The 9457-nt window shown below is 39.3% G+C and overlaps 1 long non-coding RNA gene across 2 annotated transcripts in view; it reads left to right on the plus strand.

Moving 5' to 3' along the window:
- The window catches only part of LOC105432421 (uncharacterized), a 129006-nt gene extending 119780 nt beyond the window's left edge, over positions 1-9226 (plus strand). For both annotated transcript variants that reach the window (XR_968398.2, XR_016141348.1), the window contains one exon: positions 8526-9226. This is a non-coding gene — a long non-coding RNA (uncharacterized LOC105432421). The remainder of the gene's footprint in view (positions 1-8525) is intronic.
- Positions 9227-9457: the final 231 nt, after the last annotated feature.

A 9457-nucleotide genomic window follows, 5' to 3' on the forward strand; every position in this document is an offset into this window, starting at 1 on the left:
CATTAAACATAATGAAAATATCAAATCATTGACAGTTTTCGTAAATCAAAAGTAAACAACTTTTAACGAATCAAGCTACACAATTAACGGAAATATTTCATTATTTATTTACTGTCTAGTGAATTGTCTTTCGGCGGATTTGCGATACGAGAATAGTTACATAAAAATATTTAATCCTAAAAAAAAAACGAAACTTTTTTTGTTAACGATGCTTGTTTTTTGCAATATTTTGATATAGATCTATTAATTGCCAATCAGTCAAAAAATATCCTAAAGAGTAAAGATTAATGTGGCAACGGCGAGACACCCTATATACTTTAAACCGGTAATCGGATTAGGTATTAAGCGGTATTTTCATCTACGCGACATGCTGAACTTTATTCGCGACGGTATTTTAAAGCTACGTATCGTTAATCCTTGTTCCCTTTGATGTGTTTTCCAATGTATTTTAACGAAGAACAAGTATGTAATAAAAAATCAGATTTGTTAACGCTGAGAAATTTATAATATAGATAGAGCGTAGAATAAAAGCAAGATAGAAAATCGTTTTAAATTCAAAACAATTTAAAATCTAACTCGTAGTTTACATTTCCTCATAAATTTACCAAACGTTCGATACTCCGTCGTATCGATATACTCGTGGTCGCGCTTGCCTTATTACATTTTTAAATATTATCTCTTCTTGTAATCGTCGGTGTCTGCATTGTGAAACGTTTTATTTTATAAATACTGATTTTACGCTATTTTTATCGGAGAGATTATCAAAGAATATAGCACTAATATTTTTACCTACCATCATCCTCGATCTATTTTAACAAATTGTCGACATTGTCTGAAGACATTGAGAGAAGAACTTTGTCTGAGAGTTATTTATATATATATATATATATATATATATATATATATATATATATCTCGCAATCTCAATGGAAGATACGCTTTTGGATGTTATTAAAGAACATGTTTTTGCCGTTTTTATCGCATTTTGATCTAATTTTTATCGTGCCTCGTCGAGAGTAGGCACGCCGGAGGGTCAGGACTGTCCGGGCGGAATTTAACGCAATTCTGCGTTTAATCCGAACTTTCAAAGCTGTTAACGAGGACTGGCCGCATGTCCGGTCCGCTCGTCCTCTTCCTCCCTTCGGCCCGCACGCTCTTACGCTTTTCCTCCCTGTGTTCTCTGCATTCGTGTGTGCGCGCGTCCGCGTACGCGACCTCGAAAACGTGCTGGTACGGGTCGTACATGCAGCCGGAGCACTTATGGCACAGCACGCCAAACGTATTCTACTCCATTACTATTAGTTCGGGGGCTGTAACTTATGCAAGATTAAGTAAAGTTGCCCGAGCATGCCAGTTCGACGAAGTTTGACGTCCATTAGAGCATTATTGCAACGATAAGATGAATCGGCGGTCGATATTATCTCCGTCTATTAACTGATATTACTGTATGAGTACGTGTGAGTACGTGTGGGCGAAACGCTTATCTATAACGTCCGAGATGAGAGTTTTGTTTGACGTGGCGCGAGATCGCTCTTGTTCGTAACTGCGTTACTCACCGGCGAAACAGGAGAAAACAAAAAGAAAAAAAAAAAAAAAAACTTTCGGGTGATACGATCCTGCGACCCTCGAGAAAATGATGCATCAACCTTATTACGAGTTGATGTCGCACAGTTATTTTCGCACCCTGCTAAGTTACGTATCACGTAATACGTAATCTCTTACCAGATGGGACGTCCACGTATGGGTAACCTTACTGGTATAGCCGAGTAAATCCGCAAATACCATATGATAATTCAGTTATCGGACATATACGGCATGATGACTCCAATAAAGCACACGATATATTTATACTCAGATCGTGTGATATAAATATGATGAATCTTCGCTCGACCGAAAAGCTCACCGGTCGGAACAGGGTTTAATCGAATTTCTCGTTTAACCGGGACTTTTAAAGTTGTTAGCAGCGACTAGTTGAGTGGCGCATTCTCTGTTCGTGCTTGTAAAATGCATATGCACACGAATGGGCAGTGATGATGTAAACGCAGCGAGGGCACTTATGCATAGTGCACATAGCATGTATTCTACTCTGTTACTGCTAATTCGAAGCTACGGCAGTACAGTACAAGATAATGTAAAATTAATGAGCGTGGTGGCCCATCATATTTTGACGCTGTTTGGTTTGTTGTAACGAGGAAGCAGAACGAGCGCGTGTAATTTCTGATACATCATCGTCGGTACGTATATAATTTGCGAGAAATCAGTTTATAAGCAAAACCAGACGGATGAAATGCATAGTCTCCATTTGAAAACGAGGCAGCTCATGTAACTGTTAAGTTAAACTGTTAAGTGTTAAGTTAAATTTAGGTCAAATGTAATTAGTCAAATAATACGAAATATTTGAATGGATTAAATTTACATTTGGAAAATTTGACAATAGAGAGAAGAGAGAGAGAGAGAGAGAGAGAGAGAGAGAGAGAGAGAGAGAGAGAGAGAGAGAGACAGAGAGAGAGAGAGAGAGAATCTTAAAACTTAACGACAAGATTATAGATAAAAAGTTCGCTATGTTCTATACTTACTTAAGAAGCGATGAATAGTAGCGCCATATAGAGTGAGAAATAACCAATGTCTTGTACCGCGACGTAGTTAATTACGAAGTAGAGAAACATCCTATCTTTTAACGACGAAAGTTCAAGGGACGGAAAATAGGCGACGAAATAGTCTTCTTGAGGACGAAGTACGCTTCAATTAGTCAGTGTATATGCAAGTCCTTTGCCTTTAGACGGTGATCTACTTGGGAAACCACGAGCCGACTTTATATACCGTTATTCTGTAGGTTCCGCGACGCTGCTTGCAAGCAAATTGAAACGACGCCGTTATTCGTTACCGAGACGGTTAACGGGTGGAAGGTTGGAGCATTGATCCCGCGGGAGATGTTTCTCGCCGAAAGAATTTTCGCCTACAAGCCCGTCGCGATATCTCGCCCGAATGCAAATTTCAAATAATTCAGTTTTAAGCACAGTATTAAGTGAGTTCGTTAAAGGCGGAACTCTTGTAATTACTCGCAAAGACGTTCTTTATAATCGCTTCAGTTTTCATATCTTTATTTTTATTCATATCTTTGAAAACGCGAAAACACATATATAGAAATGAGGAATTTTTAATAATTATCAACATATTAAATTAAATAATTATTAACGTCGTGCCACTAATAGATTAAAAAATTCTTATTATTCGACGCTGTCATCCTGTTTACGAACTTCAATATCTAAGCTTGAGCTAGCAATCTCGCGGGAGATGCCGCGCTCGTTAAAAGAGTTTTTGTCTTGCACGTCCTTCGCCATTTCGTTTTCTCCACGTGACGTAAATTTTCTTGAATGTAAATTTTGGATAATTCAGTTTTAAGCCTGGAATTAAGCGAGTTCATTATACGCGGAAACTTTTATTACTCGTGAGACCATTTGCTTTAATTAAGTACTTGTAAACCTCTTGAAAGTTGCGGCGATAAAGTGGCTCGGGACTCGATCAGTTTGATTGATTCTTATGTTTTCTGACACTAACGAGCCAGGAAAGTCCCCTTTCTTTTCTTTACACATTTTATGACTTTACATTGCATCTCGTAATTTTCCAGTGTACTTTTTTCCATTCGCAAATCCTTGAATCAGCCCTTTAACCGACGTGGTCGTGTTCGTCGTGTTACAACTGAATGAATTTTCAAAGGCGCCCTTATCTGCCCGGATTTCCAGATGATCGCCTAATATGAAAGCTTTTTTTGCTGTCGATCGATAGGCGATTCGCCGTTTCAATATTCGTTATGAGGCGTCGTGCGAAATTCAATGAAAATTCCGGAAGCAGTTTGCGGCTCGCACAATTGCTCTCCCTTTTGATTTCATCTCTCCCCGACCACGCCCTTTGTCCCTCCCTCCTTTTTTTTTTACATTTCAATAATTGAGCCATTTATCGAATCAATAGGTGACATCGGTCGGATTTTGTTTTCTCAAGCGTTAAGGGTGCGGACCGTCTTTGAAATTCTGATCAATCGATCTTTTTAGAGCGGAACAAGCTCGACGATGCTTTCGAAATGCTCATTCTTCTACGGGAATTCTTTTTTTTCATTCGATTAATCGATTGTTTGGTCTGATTTTCGAATGAATGTCATGCACTTGCATCGCCGATCCATCGAATCTACATTCTACGCGCACGGATTGAACTGTGTAATATTCGATTTTATACAGTCACGTAATTTATCGATCCGACGGCGATACCAGTATCCGTTATTACTCGTCGCAAATGCGAGCGCTTGTTTCTGAATAAAGTTATTAAGAGAAAAAAGAAAAATGGCAATACCGAAGCAAAATTTGCAATTACAGCGCGATGTAACGTGGAAAAGTGTTCTGGAAATTATTCGTCGGATAATAACGAGCGAGCTTCATAAATATGAAGAAAAGGAAGTTTTGATGCTTTGTTTCGGCTAATTCAATCTTTAATTGGATAGAATTACGATACGAATTGGATACGAATACTGCATATTAATGCTTTAAGCTATCGATACAAAACGAGAAGAGGAAAAAGATCCTCGTTTATTTCGTTATTTAAAAAGTAAGGAAAAGAAAGGAAAGGGATAATAATACTTTTCAAGAAAAGTCTTAATTCTTGAAATTTCCCTAAAATTCTTTATTTATTATCTCCATTTAGTTTCATAAACGATTAAACTGCGAAATAAATTACAGTAATAATCCGACAAAATTGCGTCGTTAAACATTTAATGTTATTAGAAAAAATAGATTACTACATGTTAAAATATTATAGCTGTGTACATCGCGTAATAATAATCTCAAGAAAATAAATCGGACTCGTTTCCAACAATGCTACACGTGCATTACTGATTTTTCTGAGAAATAGAAGTTATGCGGCTGATCTACTTCTGCCGTTATGCTCCTCTTATTCCCACAATGCTGATATTGCGTGCGCGTAGCAGTGATAAGGAATTAGACAAGCGCGACAAGAACAGCCGTGGCCTACTTCGAGTAATAAACGAGAACGCGTGGCAATCTTGTTTTGAAATGCAGCTCTACGTAAAGCACAAAGTAAATAAAATGGACGGAAAGAAAACGAAATAAAGTATGAAATATTCCTGACACTTGATATCCTTTTATGCCGCGGACATCCTCTTGCCGTAACAATATCAAAGTATTTTTGCCGGCGCATTACTACCAAGCGCGATCCTTTGAAGGCGCGATCCTCACTAACGTAATGTCATATTTATGTTATATTAAAAATTAAGCAGGTTTTTCTTCTACTAACTTTATGATTTTATATTTTTGCAGTACATTTTTACATTCCTCTTTCGAAACATCCCAATGAAAACTGGTCCCCGACAATCTTCCACGTTTGTAATAACCACTCTCCTGCGGTTTGTGAAAAAAAAAATGCAATAACGTACAATTTGGCCTGCCGAGACTCGGTATTGCTACTGTTAAGCGCGCCGTGCGACGAGTAATCTCGTTTTCGCGATATCTTCCCTCACATCCTCCGAGAAACAATGGCATAAAGCAGGAAGCGATAGCGAAACTCCCGATTTCGCGACGCATAGGGTGAACCTTTTTACGAACTACCCGATTTATCTCACATAACGGGACGGGCCGCAATAAAACTCGCGACGCGATTTCGCCGAGGTAGCCGAGCGTAGCGCGTACGTGGTGCTTAACATAATTCGCGAGGCGAATCGCCAAGGATCGCATACGTTTGCCAGGCCGCGCGCATTGTTTTCCGCGGCCGATAATCGTATACAACGGTCGCGGGAGGGGAAAATGCTCCCGCGGCACAATAGTTTCCGCTAAGGAAGTGCAAAGAATTCTGAGTAAGTGCGATCCAAGATGGCCCCGCGCCAGACAATCCGTACGAACTCGCCGGGGGGACTCCTCATCGAGTCAACGAGAAATGTAAAAGAGCCGCTTTCGCGAAACAGACGGACAGAAATGGCGAATACGGGGTTACGGGGGAGGGGAATACACGGGACGGAGGCAACGCGGATTGAAATCGATACTGCAATGGCGAGAGGATGGACCGCCGACAGTGAGGAGGATGAAATGGACGTGCGAGGGATAAAGCGAAACGAGAAGAAGAGGGATCGTTTGTGAAGAATGCATACCGCCAAACGTACAGGCAGAAATAGACCGTAATACCATATAAGATTATGTTACGATCGAAAGGACAGATAGAGTTCTTCTCTAAATATCGAACCGGCAAAATCGCTGAAACTGGCCATTCGACAATTTTATTAAAACCGTTTCCACTGCGCGATGACCTAATCTCCCGTAAATTATTTTCCGATAAGATTGCATTGTATTTTCATAGCACAAATAGAAATATACTATATCTTATAATATTATATAAGATCGAAGAAACAAATAATTCTAGATATCATAAGCCGATAAAATTGCCGAAGTCATCCAGTTAAAGATGTTCTTGTTATAATGCACAATCAGGAAAAAGTCTGACAATATCGCGTTTGCTGAGGTGATGTTATCATGATATTTTTTTAATTGTGTGCAAAACTTTACATAATTAAATCGTGATTTGTATAGTGTGTATTCTCATTTTTAGTGTATCTCAATTATCAAGATTTGCAATAGCGGATATTTAACCTGTCAAATATATGAAAAATATTGAAAATTTGCGAGAGCCACAATGTATCCTCTCTTTGATTTTAACTATTGTTTTAATGCACAATGTAGTGCGAAATCGAAAAAATTGGATAGGATGTATTCTCGATATATAACAACAAAACAGACATAACGGGATTCTCGTATCAGCGACGTGACGCGGCCGCATCATCAGGCTGTTTCTTGAATTTTAACGGCTGACAGACGTGACGACATGAACACGCATGAATACCGCAACGTGATTAATTTGTGCGATAAATACACGCGCCTCTCGACCACGTCGACATGCCGCGAGATAATTACCAATTAATTTCTCTCGGGACATTTGAACGAAAAATTTATATTCGGAAAAGAGAACACGATTTTTTCGTAACAATGGTATTGAAAGTAGAATGCAGTGGCGACCAATTAAAATTTCCGATCGGTTTTATCGAGTTTCGTCGCGATGAAGTGCTCGCGTCGCTCATCACAACAGGATTTAACAACAAGGTTTAACTAAGATCGCTTCGAGCGATATAATGGAGCATGCACATATCCTAGACCCCGTCACAGTCGAAAAGTATCTGGAAAATGAGTTTGAATTCCGCGGGGAGTTAGCAATTGGAATCCGCCCTATTCCCGACGAAAATTTTGCACGATACCGTTTCTGCGCGCATCCATTTACTAATAATAATAATAATTTCGCACGGTTGACGATAATACGACGATAATACGACTATGCGTTTGACAATCAAGTAGAAAAATATCAATTTTGGTCTAAAGGTACGCTAAAGCGGTCGATACGCTGTGCGAAATCGCGAATCCAATTAATATCGCGCTTTAATTGCTTCGCGAATGCAAGTTCTGCTATAGATAGCGATTATAATAACGGGTCGGGCGTGTTATAAAATCGAATAGCTATAACGCGAGGCTGGCGGTGTCTGGGGGAGAGATGGCACATCATAATCGCGCCTCACGAAATAATTGCTCTGGCATTTATGCAAATGCATACCTAATAACAACCGCAGCGCGCGCATTCATTGAAACGTTATTAGACTTAATGGACGAGCGGTAGTCGGAGTCACGGCCACATCGAGGACGAAACAAAGCGTTCCGAATGACCGCGCGCGCTTCATCGAGCACGAGCTGGCAGCGGGAGAGCTGGACGGGGGTTGCGAAAAAAGCAAAGGAAATAACTGTTGACGAGTTTAGGGGGAGTTAGGTTCGACTAGATGGATGGAGAATGACTGCGCGCGTATGTGCGCATGATACAACCGCCACCAACGGTATTCAACGGGGATGACAATGCACAGTCCGCTGCACTTGCAGCTTAATGTCATCCTCAAGCCGCGTCTAGTACCATTAATACATGCGACATATCACGTTACACAAACGTGCGCCCTACACAGCATTGCGTATGCGTATGCGTGTTCGTGCTGTATTATCTCTCTATCACGTATTATTTAAGGTAGATACCGTACGGCACTGCGAACGTAGAGTTTCGGAGATACGTCTACATTATTTTGTTAAACAAGATTGAAAAAGATAACAGTTTTTCAAACAAGGAATGTCAAAATTAATATTTATTTGAGGGATCGAACAATAAAAGCTGGTAGCTCAATTTCTTGAATTAATCGTCATTGATTTAGCCACTAATAATTATTCTTGCGATTGTAAATTTAAGTGAATAAAATTTGTTTTATTTAGAAAACAAATTTTATTCAGTTGCGTGTGAAAATTATACGTGAGCGTATGTAACATGTGAAATGCTTGTAATAACAGTGTGTGCAAACACACACATACGCACACATATATGCAGAGAGATATGTATATACAATTGTTTTCCATTAATCATTTTTTATAATATATCTTTTTCTCACGCAGGGGTGATCGCTGATCCAGAAGTGATGCTGAAGATGCACGACAGCATGAGATGAGTGTTGGTTTTCTTTCTCGGGACAATGACAATGCAGCAATTCTTGGCAGCTGCTCGTCCCCTTTCACCAATAACAATTTTTGCAACGAGGCCTGCAGCGACAATGCTCGAGGATTTTTCTCCTCGCACATGCAATATGCATCGAGAAAAAAATCTCGGCGTAATTGTGTTCTTCACGTGGATTGTTTTGCGGAAAATGATACGTTCGTTTGTGTTGAATGGACGCTACACATAATAACACAACAAATATTTGGTGGGGATAAACATAAAATTGAAGTTTTCGCGCCCGAGATATTTTTCAAGCGTATTTCTTTACATGAGAGAAACGCAGGGCCGCGGTACCGCAGAATAAATTCAGTGCGCAGTGAATAAATATACCGCCCGTTGTTGATGTTGTTTGTAATATTTTATAAAATGCATTAAAAATTTATCTCACCATGTTAATGCAAGTTCTACATCTGCTTAATGTTTTTCTAAATAAATATTAAAATAATTTAAAAAATGTAAAGTATTACGTAGAACGCATAAATTTGTAAGTAGAATTAACGATAATGCGTTTATATAAAAATCTAGATATAATTATTACAATTTATTATATGTACCAGTTCTCTTTGTTTAAATTAAACTAACTGCAGTTTAAGATAACAAATGTGTGTTCATATTATAATTACGTTGCGCCATAATAATGAATATGAGGGGAAGTACATGCTTAACTAAATGACAACAATATCGCGGGATTCTAATAACGTGCCATCATGTCAAAATCCCACAACGTAACTTGACGTGACAGGATGTGTAACAGCGGTTTCTACATTTCACACCTCTGCGGAGTGTCAGCATTGCGGCTCCTTCTCCAACGGAAGGGCATATTAATCTGTGC

Source organism: Pogonomyrmex barbatus, unplaced genomic scaffold, assembly GCF_055798465.1.
Source record: "Pogonomyrmex barbatus isolate J1 unplaced genomic scaffold, ASM5579846v1 scaffold1, whole genome shotgun sequence".
NCBI classification, from domain to species: domain Eukaryota; kingdom Metazoa; phylum Arthropoda; class Insecta; order Hymenoptera; family Formicidae; genus Pogonomyrmex; species Pogonomyrmex barbatus.